The following is an 18898-nucleotide window of genomic DNA, read 5'->3' as shown; positions in this document are numbered from 1 at the left end:
GTTGTCCAACAACATGATTTCCATGATAGGGTTGCCGTACCACTCTGGTGCGGAACGTGTCCTTGTGGACCTACGAAGTTCAGTGGTAACTTGATCATGATCGTCATCATTAACTTCCTCTCTAGTCAGTGCAGGCACCACAGAAACATTTTCTTGTGCCGCGCTACTTTGTAGTTCGAGAGGGGTCATCTCATCAAGTTCCACTTTCCTCCCACTTACTTCTTTCGAGAGAAACTCTTTCTCCAGAAAGGACCCGTTCTTGGCAACGAAGATCTTGCCTTTGGATCTGAGGTAGAAGGTATAACCAATGGTTTCCTTAGGATATCCTATGAAGACGCATTTTTCCGACTTGGGTTCGAGCTTTTTAGGTTGAAATTTCTTGACATAAGCATCGCTTCCCCAAACTTTCAGAAACGACAGCTTAGGTTTCTTTCCAAACCATAATTCATACGGTGTCGTCTCAACGGATTTCGACGGAGCCCTATTTAAAGTGAATGTGGCAGTCTCTAAAGCATAACCCCAGAATGATAGCGGTAGATCGGTAAGAGACATCATAGATCGCACCATATCCAATAGAGTGCGATTACGACGTTCGGAAACACCATTACGCTGAGGTATTCCAGGCGGCGTGAGTTGTGAAACAATTCCACATTTCCTTAAGTGTGTGCCAAATTCGTGACTCAAATATTCCCCTCCACGATCTAATCGTAAGAACTTTATTTTCCTGTCACGTTGATTCTCAACCTCACTCTGAAATTCCTTGAACTTTTCAAAGGTCTCAGACTTGTGTTTCATTAGTAGACATACCCATATCTACTTAAGTCATCAGTGAGGTGAGAACATAACGATAGCCACCGCGAGCCTCAACGCTCATTGGACCGCACACATCAGTATGTATGATTTCCAATAAGTTGGTTGCTCGCTCCATTGTTCCGGAGAACGGAGTCTTGGTCATTTTGCCCATGAGGCATGGTTCGCACGTGTCAAATGATTCATAATCAAGAGACTTCAAAAGTCCATCTGCATGGAGTTTCTTCATGCGTTTGACACCAATGTGACCAAGGCGGCAGTGCCACAAGTATGTGGGACTATCATTATCAACCTTACATTTCTTGGCGTTCACACTATGAATATGCGTAACATCACGTTCAAGATTCATTAAGAATAAACCATTGACCAGCGGGGCATGACCATAAAACATATCTCTCATATAAATAGAACAACCATTATTCTCGGATTTGAATGAGTAGCCATCTCGCATCAAAGGAGATCCAGATACAATGTTCATGCTCAAAGCTGGCACTAAATAACAATTATTGAGGTTTAAAACTAATCCCGTAGGTAAATGTAGAGGTAGCGTGTCGACGGCGATCACATCGACCTTGGAACCATTCCCGACGTGCATCGTCACCTCGTCATTCGCCAGTCTTTGCTTATTCCGCAGCTCCTGCTTTGAGTTACAAATATGAGCAACCGCACCGGTATCAAATACCCAGGAGCTACTACGAGCGCTGGTTAGGTACACATCAATAACAGGTATATCACATATACCTTTGGTATTGCCGGCCTTCTTATCCGCTAAGTACTTGGGGCAGTTCCGCTTCCAGTGACCGTTTCCCTTGCAATAAAAGCACTCAGTCTCAGGCTTGGGTCCATTCTTTGTCTTCTTCCCGGCAGCTTGCTTACCGGGCGCGACAACTCCCTTGCCGTCTTTCTTGAAGTTCTTCTTACCCTTACCTTTCTTGAACTTAGTGGTTTTATTCACCATCAACACTTGATGTTCCTTTTTGATCTCCACCTCCGCTGATTTCAGCATTGAATATACCTCAGGAATGGTCTTTTCCATCCCCTGCATATTGAAGTTCATCAGAAAGCTCTTGTAGCTAGGTGGAAGCGACTGAAGGATTCTGTCAACGACCGCGTCATCCGGGAGATTAACTCCTAGCTGAGACAAGCGGTTGTGCAACCCAGACATTTTGAGTATGTGTTCGCTGACGGAACTGTTCTCCTCCATCTTACAACTGTAGAACTTGTCGGAGACTTCATATCTCTCGACCCGGGCATGAGCTTGGAAAACCATTTTCAGCTCTTGGAACATCTCATATGCTCCGTGCTGCTCAAAACGCTTTTGGAGCCCCGGTTCTAAGCTGTAAAGCATGCCGCACTGATCCAGGGAGTAATCATCAACACATGTTTGCTAGGCATTCATAACGTCTTGGTTTGCTAGGACGGGTGCTTCACCTAGCAGTGCTTCAAGGACATATGCTTTCTTGGCAGCTATGAGGATAATCCTCAAGTTCCGGACCCAGTCCGTATAGTTGCTACCATCGTCTTTCAGCTTGGTTTTCTCTAGGAACGCGTTGAAGTTGAGGTTGACATTAGCGTGGGCCATTTGATCTACAAGACATATTGTAAAGATTTTAGACTAAGTTCATGATAATTAAGTTCATCTAATCAAATTATTAATGAACTCCCACTCAGACAGACGTCCCTCTAGTCATCTAAGTGATACATGATCCGAGTCAACTAGGCCGTGTCCGATCATCAGATGAGACGGACTAGTCATCATCGGTGAACATCTTCATATTGATCGTATCTGCTATACGACTCATGTTCGACCTTTCGGTCTCTTGTGTTCCGAGGCCATGTCTGTACATGCTAGGCTTGTCAAGTCAACCTAAGTGTATTGCGTGTGTAAATCTGGCTTTCACCCGTTGTATGCGAACGTTAGAACCTATCACACCCGATCATCACGTGGTGCTTCGGAACAACGAACCTTCGCAATGGTGCACAGTTAGGGGGAACACTTTCTTGAAATTTTAGCGAGGGATCATCTTATTTATGCTACCGTCGTTCTAAGCAAATAAGATGTAAAACATGATAAACATCACATGCAATCAAATAGTGACATGATATGGCCAATATCATTTTGCTCCTTTTGATCTCCATCTTCGGGGCGCCATGTTCATCATTGTCACCGGCATGACACCATGATCTCCATCATCGTGTCTTCATGAAGTTGTCTCGCCAACTATTAATTCTACTACTATGGCTAACGGTTAGCAATAAAGTAAAGTAATTACATGACGTTTCAGTTGACACGCAGGTCATAAATAAATTAAGACAACTCCTATGGCTCCTGCCGGTTGTCATACTCATCGACATGCAAGTCGTGATTCCTATTACAAGAACATGATCAATCTCATACATCACATATATCATTCATCACATTCTTCTGGCCATATCACATCACATGACACATGCTGCAAAAACAAGTTAGATGTCCTCTAATTGTTGTTGCAAACTTTTACGTGGCTGCTATAGGTTTCTAGCAAGAACGTTTCTTACCTACGCCAAAACCACAACGTGATATGCCAATTTCTATTTACCCTTCATAAGGACCCTTTTCATCGAATTTGATCCGACTAAAGTGGGAGAGACAGACACCCGCTAGCCACCTTATGCAACTAGTGCATGTCAGTCGGTGGAACCTGTCTCACGTAAGCGTACGTGTAAGGTCGGTCCGGGCCGCATCATCCCACGATGCCGCCGAATCTAGATAAGACTAGTAACGGCAAGTAAATTGACAAAATCGATGCCCACAACAACTTGTGTTCTACTCGTGCATAGAAACTACGCATAGACCTAGCTCATGATGCCACTGTTGGGGATTGTAACAGAAATTTAAAATTTTCTACGCATCACCAAGATCAATCTATGGAGTCATCTAGCAACGAGAGAGAGAGGAGTGCATCTACATATCCTTGTAGATCGCGAGCGGAAGCGTTCAAGAGAACGGGGTTGATGGAGTCGTACTTGTCGTGATCCAAATCACCGATGATCCTAGCGCCGATCGGACGGCACCTCCGCGTTCAACACATGTACGGAGCGGAGACGTCTCCTCCTTCTTGATCCAGCAAGGGGAAAGGAGAAGTTGATGGAGATCCAGCAGCACGACGGCGTGGTGGTGGAAGCAGCGGGATTCCAGCAGGGCTTCGCCAAGCGCTACTGGAGGAGGAAGAGGTGTCACAGGTGGGAGAGGGAGGCGCCAGGGCTTAGGGTGCGGCTGCCCTCCCTCCCCTGCACTATATATAGGGGCTAGGGGGGCGCATGCCCCCCTTGGAGATCCCATCTAGAGGGGGCGGCGGCGGCCCCTCGGGGGGCAACGACCCCCTTAGGGTTTCCAACCAAGGGGGCGCATGCCCCCTCGGGGGGCAACGGCCCCCTAGGGTTTCCAACCCTAGGCGCCTTGGGCCCTTGGGTGGAGCGCACCAGCCCACCAGGGGCTGGTTCCCACGCCACTTCAGCCCATGGGGCCCTCCGGGATAGGTTGCCTCACCCGGTGGACCCCCGGGACCCTTCCGGTGGTCCCGGTACAATATCGGTGACCCCCGAAACTCTCCCGGTGGCCGAAACTGGACTTCCTATATATAAATCTTTACCTCAGGGCCATTCCAGAACACCTCGTGACATCCGGGATCTCATCCGAGACTCCGAACAACTTTCGGTTAACCGCATACTAATATCTCTACAACTCTAGCGTCACCGAACCTTAAGTGTGTAGACCCTACGGGTTCGGGAATCATGCAGACATGACCGAGACACCTCTCTAGCCAATAACCAACATCGGGATCTGGATACCCATGTTGGCTCCCACATGTTCCACGATGATCTCATCGGATGAACCACGATGTCGAGGATTCAAGCAATCCCGTACACAATTCCCTTTGTCAATCGGTACATCACTTGCCCGAGATTCGATTGTCGTGATGGGGAACGTAGCAGAAATTCGAAATTTTCTACGCATCACCAAGATCAATCTATGGAGTAATCTAGCAACGAAGGGAAGGGGAGTGCATCTACATACCATTGTAGATCGCGATGCGGAAGCGTTGCAAGAACGCGGATGAAGGAGTCGTACTCGTAGCGATTCAGATCGCGGTTGATTCCGATCTAAGCACCGAAGAACGGTGCCTCCGCGTTCAACACACGTGCAGCTTGGTGACATCTCCCACGCCTTGATCCAGCAAGGAGAGAGGGAGAGGTTGGGGAAGACTCCGTCCAGCAGCAGCACAATGGCATGGTGGTGATGGAGGAGCGTGGCAATCCAGCAGGGCTTCGCCAAGCACCGCGGGAGAGGAGGAGGAGGGAGAGGGGTAGGGCTGCACCGAAAGAGAGACGTTCTCATGTCTTGGGCAGCCCCAAAACCCCAATATATATAGGGGAGGGGGAGGCCTGCGCCCCCATCTAGGGTTCCCCCCCAAAGGGGTGCGGCCAGCCCTAGATGGGGCTTGGGGGGGCGGCCAAGGGGGGGAGAGAGGGGGGCGCCCCACTAGATGGGCCTTAGGCCCATCTGAGCCTAGGGTTTCCCCCTTCCCCCTTTTCCTGCGCCCTGGGCCTCTTGTGGGGGGGGCGCACCAGCCCACCTGGGGCTGGTCCCCCCCCCCCCACACTTGGCCCATGCAGCCCTCTGGGGCCGGTGGCCCCACCTGGTGGACCCCCGGGACCCTCCCGGTGGTCCCGGTACATTACCGATAGCACCCGGAACTTTTCCGGTGACCAAAACAGGACTTCCCATATATAAATCTTTACCTCCGGACCATTCCGGAACTCCTCGTGACGTCCGGGATCTCATCCGGGACTCCGAACAACATTCGGTAACCACGTACATCTATTCCCTATAACCCTAGCGTCATTGAACCTTAAGCGTGTAGACCCTACGGGTTCGGGAACCATGCAGACATGACCGAGACGTTCTCCGGTCAATAACCAACAACGGGATCTGGATACCCATGTTGGCTCCGACATGTTCCACGATGATCTCATCAGATGAACCACGATGTCGGGGATTCAATCAATCCCGTATACAATTCCCTTTGTCTATCGGTATGCTACTTGCCCGAGATTCGATCGTCGGTATCCCTATACCTTGTTCAATCTCGTTACCGGCAAGTCTCTTTACTCGTTCCGTAACTCACATCATCCCGTGATCAACTCCTTGGTCACATTGTGCACATTATGATGATGTCCTACCGAGTGGGCCTAGAGATACCTCTCCGTTTACACGGAGTGACAAATCCCAGTCTCGATTCGTGCCAACCCAACAGACACTTCCGGAGATACTTGTAGTGCACCTTTATAGCCACCCAGTTACGTTGTGATGTTTGGTACACCCAAAGCATTCCTACGGTATCCGGGAGTTGCACAATCTCATGGTCTAAGGAAATGATACTTGACATTAGAAAAGCTCTGAGCAAACGAACTACACGATCTTGTGCTAGGCTTAGGATTGGGTCTCGTCCATCACATCATTCTCCTAATGATGTGATCCCGTTATCAACGACATCCAATGTCCATGGTCAGGAAACCAGAACCATCCATTGATCAACGAGCTAGTCAACTAGAGGCTTACTGGGGACATGGTGTTGTCTATGTATCCACACATGTATCTGAGTTTCCTATCAATACAATTCTAGCATGGATAATAAACGATTATCGTGAACAAGGAAATATAATAATAACCAATTTATTATTGCCTCTAGGGCATATTTCCAACAGTCTCCCACTTGCACTAGAGTCAATAATCTAGCCCACATCACCATGTGATTAACACTCACAGGTCACATCACCATGTGACCAACATCCAAAGAGTTTACTAGAGTCAACAATCTAGTTCACATCTCTATGTGATTAACACTCAATGAGTTCTGGTTTGATCATGTTATGCTTGTGAGAGAGGTTATTTAGTCAACGGGTCTGAACCTTTCAGATTCGTGTGTGCTTTACGAATATCTATGTCATCTTGTGGATGCTACCACGCGCTACTTGGAGCCATTTCAAATAACTACTCTACTATATGAATCCGGTTTACTATTCAGAGCCATCCGGATTAGTGTCAAAGTTCGCATCGACGTAACCCTTTACGACGAACTCCTTTTCACCTCCATAATCGAGAAAATTCCTTAGTCCACTAGATACTAAGGATAAGTTCGACCGCTGTCATGTGATCCATTCCCGGATCACTATTGTACCCCTTGACCAACTCATGGCAAGGCACACTACATGTGCGGTACACAGCATAGCATACTATAGAGCCTACGTCTAAAGCATAGGGGATGACCTTCGTCCTTTCTCTCTCTTCTGCTGTGGTCAGGTCTTGAGTCTTAATCAATACTCACACCTTGTAACACAGCCAAGAACTCCTTTGCTGATCTATTTTGAACTCTTTCAGAATCATGTCAAGGTGTGCGTTCTTTGAAAGTATCATCAGGCGTCTTGATCTATCTCTATAGATCTTGATGCCCAATATGTAAGTAGCTTTATCCAGGTCTTCCTTTGAAAAAACTCCTTTCAAACAACCCTTTATGCTTTCCAGAACTTTTACATCATTTCGGATCAACAATATGTCATTCACATATACTTATCAGAAATGTTGTAGCGCTCCCACTCACTTTATTGTAAATACAAGTTTCTTACAAACTTTGTATAAACCCAAAAACTTTGATCACTCCATCAAAGCGTATATTTTGACTCCGAGATGCTTGCTCTAATCCATGGAAGGATCGCTGGAGCTAGCATACCTTTTAGCATCCTTAGGTTCGACAAAGCCTTTCTGATTGTATCACATACAACCTTTCCTTACGAAAACTGGTAAGGAAACTTGTTTTGACATCCATCTACCAGATTTCATAAATGCAGCTAATGCTAACATGATTCCGACGGACTTAAGCATCGCTACGGATGAGAAAATCTCATCGTAGTCAACTCCTTGAACTTGTGGAAATACTCTTTGCCACAAGTCGAGCTTCATAGACGGTAACATTACCATCCACGTCCGTCTTCTTCTCAAAGATCCATTTATCTCGGATTTCATGGCTTCTAACCATTTGTCGGAATATGGGCCCACCATCGCTTCTCCATAGCTCGTAGGTTCAGTATTGTCCAACAACATGATATCTCAGACAGGATCACGTACCACTCTGAAGTAGCACGCATCCTCGTCGTCCTACGAGGTTTGGTGGTGACTTGATCCGAAGTTTCATGATCACTATCGTAAGCTTCCACTTCAATTGGTATAGGTGCCACAGGAACAACTTCCTGTGCCCTGCTACACACTAGTTGAAATGACGGTTCAATAACCTTATCAAGTCTCCACCATCCTCCCACTCAATTCTTTCGAGAGAAACTTTTCCTCGAGAAAGGACTCGTTTCTAGAAGCAATTACTTTTGCTTCCAGATCTGAAATAGGAGGTATACCCAACTATTTTGGGTATTCTTATGAAGATGTATTTATCCGCTTTGGGTTCGAGCTTATCAGCCTGAAACTTTTTTACATAAGCTTCTCAGCACCAAACTTTTAAGAAACGACAACTTAGGTTTCTCTAAACGGTGTCGTCTCAACGGAATTGCGTGGTGCCCCTTTTAAAGTGAATGCGGTTATCTCTAATGCCTAACCCATAAACGATAGTGGTAATTCGATAAGAGACATCATGGTATGCACCATATCCAATAGGGTGCAGCTATGATGTTCGGACACACCATCACACTATGGTGTTCCAGGCGGTATCAATTGTGAAACACTTTCCACAATGTCTTAATTGTGTGCCAAACTCGTAACTCAGATACTCATCTCTATGATCATATCACAGACATTTTATCCTCTTGTCACGACGATCTTCAACTTCACTCTGAAATTACTTGAACCTTTCAATAATTTAGACTTGTGTTTCATCAAGTAAATACACTCAGTATCTACTCAAATCATCTGTGAAGTAAGAACATAACGATATCCACTGCATGCCTCAGCACTCATTGGACTGCATACATCAAAATATATTACTTCCAACAAGTTGCTCTCTTGTTCCATCTTACTGAAAACGAGGCTTTTCAGTCATCTTGCCCATGTGGTATAATTTGCATGTCTCAAGTGATTCAAAATCAAGTGAGTCCAAATGATCCATCTGCATGGAGTTTCTTCATGCACATATACCAATAGACATGGTTCGCATGTCTCAATCTTTTCAAAAATGAGTGAGTCCAAAGATCCATCTACATGGAGCTTCTTTATGCGTTTTATCCCAATATGACTCAAATAGCAGTGCCACAAGTATGTGGTACTATCATTACTTTTGGCATGAACATGTGTATCACTACGATCGAGATTCATTTTAGGTGTAAGACCATTGAAGGTGTTATTCAAATAAACAGAGTAACCATTATTCTCCTTAAATGAAGAACCGTATTGCGATAAACATAATCCAATCATGCTCAACGCAAACACCAAATCTCGATGGTAGAGGGAGCATGCGATGCTTGATCACATCAACCTTGGAAACTCTTCCAACACATATCGTCATCTCACCTTTAGCTAGTCTCCGTTTATTCCGCAGCTTTTATTTCGAGTTACTAACACTTAGCAACCGAACCGGTATCTCATACCCTAGTGCTGCTAGGAGTACCAGTAAAGTACACATTCATATAATGTATATCCAATATACTTCTGTCGACCTTGCCCGCCTTCTCATCTACCAAGTGTCTAGGGTAGTTCCGCTTCAGTGACCGTTCCCCTCATTACAGAAGCACTTAGTCTCGGGTTTGGGTTCAACCTTGGGATTCTTCACTAGAGCAGCAACTGATTTGCCATTTCATGAAGTATCCCTTCTTGCCCTTGCCCTTCTAGAAACTAGTGGTTTTACTAACCATCAACAATTGATGCTCCTTCTTGATTTCTACCTTCGCGGTGTCAAACATCGCGAGTTGCTCAAGGATCATCATCTATCCTTGATATTTATAGTTCATCACGAAGCTCTAATAGCTTGGTGGCAGTGACTATTGAGAACCATCACTATCTCATCTGGAAGATTAACTCCCACTCGATTCAAGCGATTGTGGCACTCAGACAATCTGAGTACATGCTCAACGATTGAGCTTTTCTCCCTTAGTTTGCAGGCTTAAGAAACTTGTCAGAGGTCTCATACCTCTTGACGTGGGCACTAGTCTGAAATCCCAATTTCAGTCTTCGGAACATCTCATATGTTCTGCGACGTTTCAAAACCGTCTTTGGTGCCACAATTCTAAACCGTTAGCAATACGCACTGAACTATCACGTAGTCATCAAAACGTGTATGCCAGATGTTTCGTAACATCTACAGACGACGTTGAGGTTCAGCACACCGAGCGGTGCATTAAGGACATAAGCCTTCTGTGCAGCAATGAGGACAATCCTCAGTTTACGGACCCAGTCCGCATAATTGCTACTACCAACTTTCAACTAAATTTTCTCTAGGAACGTATCTTAAATAGTAGAACTAAAGCGCAAGCTATGACATAATTTGCAAAGACCTTTTGACTATGTTCATGATAATGAAGTTCATCTGATTATTTAATGAACTCCCACTCAGATAGACATCCCTCTAGTCATCTAAGTGATACATGATCCGAGTCAAACTAGGCCGTGTCCGATCATCACGTGAGACGGACTAGTCATCATCGGTGAACATCTCCATGTTGATCGTATCTGCTATACGACTCATGTTCGACCTTTCGGTCTCTTGTGTTCCGAGGCCATGTCTGTACATGCTAGGCTCGTCAAGTCAACCTAAGTGTTTCGCATGTGTTCCGAGGCCATGTATGTACATGCTAGGCTCGTCAACACCCGTTGTATTCGAACGTTAGAATCTATCACACCCGATCATCACGTGGTGCTTCGAAACAACGAACCTTCGCAACGGTGCACAGTTAGGGGGAACACGTCTCTTGAAATTTTAGCGAGGGATCATCTTATTTATGCTACCGTCGTTCTAAGCAAATAAGATGCATAACATGATAAACATCACATGCAATCAAAATAGTGACATGATATGGCCAATATCATTTTGCTCCATTGGTCTCCATCTTCGGGGCACCATGATCATCTTTGTCACCGGCATGACACCATGATCTCCATCATCATGATCTCCATCATCATGATCTCCATCATTGTGTCTTCACGAAGTTGTCACGCCAACGATTACTTCTACTTCTATGGCTAACGCGCTTAGCAATAAAGTAAAGTAATTTACATGGCGTTATTCAATGACACGCAGGTCATACAAAAAATAAAGACAACTCCTATGGCTCCTGCCGGTTGTCATACTCATCGACATGCAAGTCGTGATTCCTATTACAAGAATATGATCAATCTCATACATCACATATATCATTCATCACATCTTCTGGCCATATCACATCACATAGCACATGCTGCAAAAACAAGTTAGACGTCCTCTAATTGTTGTTGCAAGTTTTACGTGGCTTGTATAGGTTTCTAGCAAGAACGTTTCTTACCTACGTAAAACCACAACGTGATATGCCAATTTCTATTTACCCTTCATAAGGACCCTTTTCATCGAATCCGTTCCGACTAAAGTGGGAGAGACAGACACCCGCTAGCCACCTTATGCAACTAGTGCATGTCAGTCGGTGGAACCTGTCTCACGTAAGCGTACGTGTAAGGTCGGTCCGGGCCGCTTCATCCCACAATGCCGCCGAAACAAGATAAGACTAGTTGCGGCAAGAAGAATTGACAAAATCGACGCCCACAACTACTTTGTGTTCTACTCGTGCATAGAAACTACGCATAGACCTAGCTCATGATGCCACTGATGGGGAACGTAGCAGAAATTCGAAATTTTCTACGCATCACCAAGATCAATCTATGGAGTAATCTAGCAACGAAGGGAAGGGGAGTGCATCTACATACCATTGTAGATCGCGATGTGGAAGTGTTGCAAGAACGCGGATGAAGGAGTCGTACTCATAGCGATTCAGATCGCGGTTGATTCCGATCTAAGCACCGAAGAACGGTGCCTCCGCGTTCAACACACGTGCAGCCCGGTGACGTCTCCCACGCCTTGATCCAGCAAGGAGAGAGGGAGAGGTTGGGGAAGACTCCGTCCAGCAGCAGCACAACGGCATGGTGGTGATGGAGGAGCGTGGCAATCCTGCAGGGCTTCGCCAAGCACCGCGGGAGAGGAGGAGGAGGGAGAGGGGTAGGGCTGCACCGAAAGAGAGACGTTCTCATGTCTTGGGCAGCCCCAAAACCCCAATATATATAGGGGAGGGGGAGGGCTGCGCCCCCATCTAGGGTTCCCCCCCAAAGGGGTGCGGCCAGCCCTAGATGGGGCTTGGGGGGCGGCCAAGGGGGGGAGAGAGGGGGGCGCCCCACTAGATGGGCCTTAGGCCCATCTGAGCCTAGGGTTTCCCCCTTCCCCCCTTTCCTGCGCCCTAGGCCTCTTGTGGGGGGGGCGCACCAGCCCACCTGGGGCTGGTCCCCCCCACCCACACTTGGCCCATGCAGCCCTCTGGGGCCGGTGGCCCCACTTGGTGGACCCCCGGGACCCTCCCGGTGGTCCCGGTACATTACCGATAGCACCCGGAACTTTTCCGGTGACCAAAACAGGACTTCCCATATATAAATCTTTACCTCCGGACCATTCCGGAACTCCTCGTGACGTCCGGGATCTCATCCGGGACTCCGAACAACATTTGGTAACCACGTACATCTATTCCCTATAACCTAGCGTCATCGAACCTTAAGCGTGTAGACCCTACGGGTTCGGGAACCATGCAGACATGACCGAGACGTTCTCCGGTCAATAACCAACAGCGGGATCTGGATACCCATGTTGGCTCCCACATGTTCCACGATGATATCATCGGATGAACCACGATGTCGGGGATTCAGTCAATCCCGTATACAATTCCCTTTGTCTATCGGTATGCTACTTGCCCGAGATTCGATCGTCGGTATCCCTATACCTTGTTCAATCTCGTTATCGGCAAGTCTCTTGACTCGTTCCGTAACTCACATCATCCCGTGATCAACTCCTTGGTGACATTGTGCACATTATGATGATGTCCTACCGAGTGGGCCCAGAGATACCTCTCCGTTTACACGGAGTGACAAATCCCAGTCTCGATTCGTGCCAACCCAACAGACACTTTCGGAGATACCTGTAGTGCACCTTTATAGCCACCCAGTTACGTTGTGACGTTTGGTACACCCAAAGCATTCCTACGGTATCCGGGAGTTGCACAATCTCATGGTCGAAGGAAATGATACTTGACATTAGAAAAGCTCTGAGCAAACGAACTACACGATCTTGTGCTAGGCTTAGGATTGGCTCTCGTCCATCACATCATTCTCCTAATGATGTGATCCCGTTATCAACGACATCCAATGTCCATGGTCAGGAAACCGTAACCATCCATTGATCAACGACCTAGTCAACTAGAGGCTTACTAGGGACATGGTGTTGTCTATGTATCCACACATGTATCTGAGTTTCTTATCAATACAATTCTAGCATGGATAATAAATGATTATCGTGAACAAGGAAATATAATAATAACCAATTTATTACTGCCTCTAGGGCATATTTCCAACACGTCGGTATCCCAACACCTCGTTCAATCTCGTTACCGGCAAGTCACTTTACTCGTTCCGTAATGCATGATCCCGTGACTAACTACTTAGTCACACTGAGCTCATTATGATGATGCATTACCGAGTGGGCCCAGAGATACCTCTCCGTCATACGGAGTGACAAATCCCAGTCTCGATCCGTGCCAACCCAACAGACATTTTCGGAGATACCTGTAGTGCACCTTTATAGCCACGCAGTTACGTTGTGACGTTTGGTACACCCAAAGCATTCCTACGGTATCCGGGAGTTGCACGATCTCATGGTCTAAGGAAATGATACTTGACATTAGAAAAGCTTTAGCAAACGAACTACACGATCTAGTGCTATGCTTAGGATTGGGTCTTGTCCATCACATCATTCTCCTAATGATGTGATCCCGTTATCAATGACATCCAATGTCCATGGTCAGGAAACCGTAACCATCTATTGATCAACAAGCTAGTCAACTAGAGGCTCACTAGGGACATGTTATGGTCTATGTGTTCACACATGTATTACGATTTCTGGATAACACAATTATAGCATGAACGATAGACAATTATCATGAACAAGGAAATATAATAATAACCATTTTATTATTGCCTCTAGGGCATATTTCCAACATACAAGGCAAGCAGCTCCAACACCCAAGAACAAGAGGCAATCATCAAGTGCTGCCAGGACAAGCACATCTACACCCACTACAAGAGCTGCTGGTAGGGCACCTTATGCTGCTCCAAGAGCTGCTGCAAGTCATGCTGCTGCTGGTCCTTCACATGGACAGAAGAGGAAGAGGAAGCCTACCAGGTGGGATGATTATTTCACAGCAAGTGGAAATCACTGGAATGGGTTTGCTGTGTTGCTGTTAGATCATTAGTGTTGGATCATGAGTGATGTGTTGCACTTTGAACCAGTTGATTGTTTTGCTGTTAGATCATGTGTGATGTGTGGCACATTGAACTACTTGAACTGTTAGATCATGAGCACTTGGAACTATTTGAACTGGTTCATTATGAATTAGTGCTTTGTTGCTTACTCTTTATTGTTTTCTGTTGAACTTGCTGGATATTGCTGGATCATCCTGACAAAGTTTCAAATTGTTGGTATTTTATGCTGCATCAACATCTTGATGGATATGCCAGCAACCATGATTTGTGTTAATTGTTGGTAATTGAAGATTGGCATCAACCTATATTTGGGTGCCGACGACAACATGACACGACAAAATAGGCTCAACCCTATATTTGGGTGCCGTCGACAACACGCCACGACAAGGTAGGCATCAACCCTGTATTTGGGTGCCATCGACAACATGACACGACAAGATAGGCTCAACCCTATATTTGGGGGCCATCGACAACACGACACGACAAGGTAGGCATCAACCCTCTATTTGGGTGCCGTCGACAACATGACACGACAAGATAGGCTCAACCCTATATTTGGGGGCCATCGACAACACGACACGACAAGGTAGGCTCAACCCTCTATTTGGGTGCCGTCGACAACATGACACGACAAGATAGGCTCAACCCTATATTTGGGGGCCATCGACAACACGACACGACAAGGTAGGCTCAACCCTCTATTTGGGTGCCGTCGACAACACGACACGACAAGGTAGGCATCAACCCTGTAATTGGGGGCCATCGACAACATGACACGACAAGATAGGCTCAACCCTATATCATACTTCAACATCTAGCATCACAAACAACAAGCCATCATAGTTCAACATCTAGCATCACAAACAACAAGCCAAACTAGTTCAGCATAGCCTCAAACAACATGACACCATAGTCTGAAACATACATAATAAATTAAGCACTACATCATCATCTTCACTCCTCCAAGATTGCCTTCATCATCTTCAACTTCCTCTTGTTCTCCTCTCCAACCTTCCAAAGGTCATGTAAGCTATATTCAAGTTTTTTCTTCTCCTTTTTGAGCTCAGCAGCAACCTCTTCAGCCATTTCAACCTCCTTCTTTAGATCAAAGTTCTCTTTCTCTAACTTGATCATCTTGTCAGCTGCATCTAGAGGTGTCTTCTCCTCATCCACATCCATCATTATTTTCCTATAATTCTCCTTGTGCACAGACTTCTGAACAGATTCACAAAAGTCCTTGGTAAGCTGAATGTGATGGTTGTACTTTTCCTCTACTATCTTCACTTCTGCTTCTAACTTAGAGATCTTCTCCTCATTAGCTAAATTATCTCTAATTCTGCCTGCCTTGGCCTCCTTATACAAAGCCCAGAGTTTTGTCAATGAATTCTTTAGTGCATAAGGCCATTCATTGTCCACCCATTCCACAACACCACAATTGTTACCCTCCTGCAACCATTTTTTCCCTTTTAGTTAACAATACAATAAACAGAGAAGTGAATTATAAAGAAGTGCAGATTTTTTTTGGTTAATTCAGTACAAAAAACAGATCATTGAATTGCATTACCTATATGTAAATCATTTATACATATTTCAATACAATAAAAAGAGCATCTCTCAGTTCTATAAAGTTAATATCTACATCATTCCTAAAACAGAGCCATTACATTACCTATATCTAAATCAATTAATTCTAATCTAAAAACAATAGCTATGTCTAAGAATTCCAACAAAATAACAGAGCTATATTTATCTCTAAATCTTATTTGCTACTAACCTTCTCGGCGCAACCATAAAATCTACGGCCAGTGTTCAGCCCATCGAACACAACAAGCCTCTCAGGAGCATTCCCATGCTTGCAAAGGTGCTTTCCAGTGGCATCAATGCCTGACCAATCCCTGTCCTCTATTGTTGCTGGGCGCTAAGCAGAGCAAAGGGGAGAAAATCAAAACAAATGCAATCTCTCATTTGAAAATCGAAAATAGCAAACCCTAACCCTAGGCAGAGAGGTAATGATACTCACATATGGTTCCATATCGACCTCGTGTGGCAGCAGCGACACCGAATCCGAGCTCGTCTCGCCGTCATTCCACGACACCATGGCTGCGGTGGCTGCCGGCAACTGATTTCAGCTGGCAACGGCGGTGGCATCGTCAGGGAAGATGAACTAGGTCACGAGGGAGAGGAAGAGGGGGGGGGGGAAGAGAGGAAGAGGCGGGCACGAGCTGGTCCGGTCGAACCAGGTCAAGAGAGCGCCGCTAACGGTCGTCGGGCGCGCGCCGTCTGCCCCATGCCACGTGGCCTGACGGCTGGGCCCGACCCGTCAGGTTTTCTGTCAAAACGCGGTCAATCGACCAGTTAGTGCTTTGTGCAACAAAATTACTGAAAAACGGTGGTTTCTGCAAACTTTTATGAAAACGGTGGTTTTTCGCAACAAGCGACGCAATTGTGGTGGTTTTTTGCAATTTACTCGGGTTGACATGACAGACAAGAATAACGCCCCATGACCATGATCATGTCCAGCTTCTCACTACGTACATGCATTGTTATATGGTTTGGGAACAGTACTAGTAGTACTGGACTATCCCGAGGGTTGTTAGGCTCTCTTGCTGGTCTTGGAGACTTTGATTGTGTAGATGCAAGTATTCTCTAGTTGATTAACAGTCAAAGTCTCCCCTGGCCATGGGTCAACAATGCGCACATTGGGAAGTCCAGCTTGACGGCAACGAATAGTGGCAAAGTAGTCATGTAAATTAGTGGCATCTTGGCCACGACGAGAACAACTTGCCGACCTCCATCCAAACCTTCAGTTCGCCATCATTACCACTCTGTTATTTTTCTGCCTCGGCCAAGTCGGACAGCCGGCGCGTCATCTTAGGGTTCTTCCTCAGTCCATGGCCGACGACAACAGGTATCTGAGACATGAGGAAAGACAGTTTAATTTTTTTAGATCAACAGGGAGTAGCTCCCCGGCTCCATTACTCAGAAAGAAGCCCGATAAAGACAATTTAATGGAAGGAGGATAGTTGCAAAATGGTTTTCACAACAACCTAGAAGCATGAGTTGCTCACAGGGATAGAGTGTGTGTGCGTGTGTTCATATATGTATGACCCTTACTTTTTACGTCTGTATTGTGTTAGAAAAATATAGCCTCACGCTCACATGTTGTCTTAATGATTGACCAGTATATGCGCCCAGTTAACAGCAACCATGATAGAATGGTGGCGGGCGCACAATTTGGCAATTTGCAGGGTTTAATAGGTACGTGACCAATCTACACATTCAGCATAGCTTTATAGACGACGACTAATTTGTGTTCTTCCTGGACTAATTTACACTCAATAGAATCGTCGATTGAGACATAGCAAAACCGAACAAACAAACATATCCATGCGATACAACTAGTACCAGTGTCGCCTCAAAAAGAAAAAGAACTAGTACCACTGGGATAAGTCAAACGGACTGAAGTAAACCTTGAAATGTCTACAGCGGCCTGCTGTGCAACGCGGAAGCACGGCAAGCATACATTACATATGGCTGGCAGCAGGAGGTACGTCCGCTGTGGCTGCCGGAGGAGTAGGAGGAAGCGGGGGCGACGGTGGTGGGTTGTCGCTGCAGTCAGGGCAGTGCTCCTTGGGAGCCACATGCCCTACCGGAGCCGGAGGTCTCGGCACTGGCCTTCCACCTGCACACAAATAGGAATATCGGTCGGCACATCGATCGATCACAACAGAGTTCAGTGAAGATATGGAGATCATCTGGTGGTTAATTTTTTTGCGGGGTTAATTACCTCCATGGACAAGCTCAACGTTGGCCGCACACATGATCAGTGCAGCGGCGATGACAGCCCAGCACAGGACCGACGAGGAAGATGATGCCGCCGGCTTCAACATCTTTGGTGTTAACTTGGATCGTTCTGGGAACGACTGCATGTGGATGCATGCTTGTATATGTGTGTATATATAGACGTATAGTTTAATTTCCAGCAACTAGTGTGTATAACCACTGATGTATGTATGAACGCATGCTCCGGCATGGAGCTCGCCAACGGCGACTGCACGCCGTCAACGAGATGGACTTTTCCACATCTGTAAGACTTATTAAGAAACCGCGTGACAGCTAACACATAATATAACTTAAAAAATGATTTTATATTGTGAGACGGAGGAAGTAGGTACATGTTACCAGCTGCAGCATAGCTTTGGAATGATCACTCTCTCGTGGTACAATTGCGCATATTACAATCCAGCAACAACAAGTAGTAATCCCGGCAATAAGAGAGTGGGAATCCAAATTCGTTGTATCACCGCTGGCTTTTGAAAAAACAACAGGCTGCCGTTAACAAAGAGCGAGTGGTTCACCAGCTGAGCCGGCAAGGCTAGCATGCACGAAAATCCCTCTCCTACCAACGAAAACAAGCATGCAGAGATTTGATCTCCGTGGCTGATAACGGAACGGAAGCTTTGAACACCCCAAGCTTGCCACCATTGAAAACAGCCAGGAAAGATGAAGAGACTATTAAACCCACTAAGGGTCACGTGAAAGGCAGTCAACCAGATATGCCATGTG

General features: G+C 46.1%; 1 long non-coding RNA gene across 1 annotated transcript; it reads right to left on the bottom strand.

Moving 5' to 3' along the window:
* Positions 1-17660: 17660 nt before the first annotated feature.
* LOC120976332 (uncharacterized) lies at positions 17661-18282 on the bottom strand. The gene is made up of 2 exons (XR_005771586.2): positions 18120-18282; positions 17661-18014 (listed from the first exon to the last, which is right to left on the bottom strand). It is a non-coding gene; the product is annotated as an uncharacterized lncRNA (long non-coding RNA).
* Between the last annotated feature and the right edge of the window lie 616 nt (positions 18283-18898).

The sequence above is a fragment of the Aegilops tauschii genome, chromosome 3 (genome assembly GCF_002575655.3).
Source record: "Aegilops tauschii subsp. strangulata cultivar AL8/78 chromosome 3, Aet v6.0, whole genome shotgun sequence".
NCBI lineage: Eukaryota > Viridiplantae > Streptophyta > Magnoliopsida > Poales > Poaceae > Aegilops > Aegilops tauschii.
Note: the sequence above shows the minus strand (reverse complement) of the source record. Positions and strands in the feature narration are given on the sequence as shown.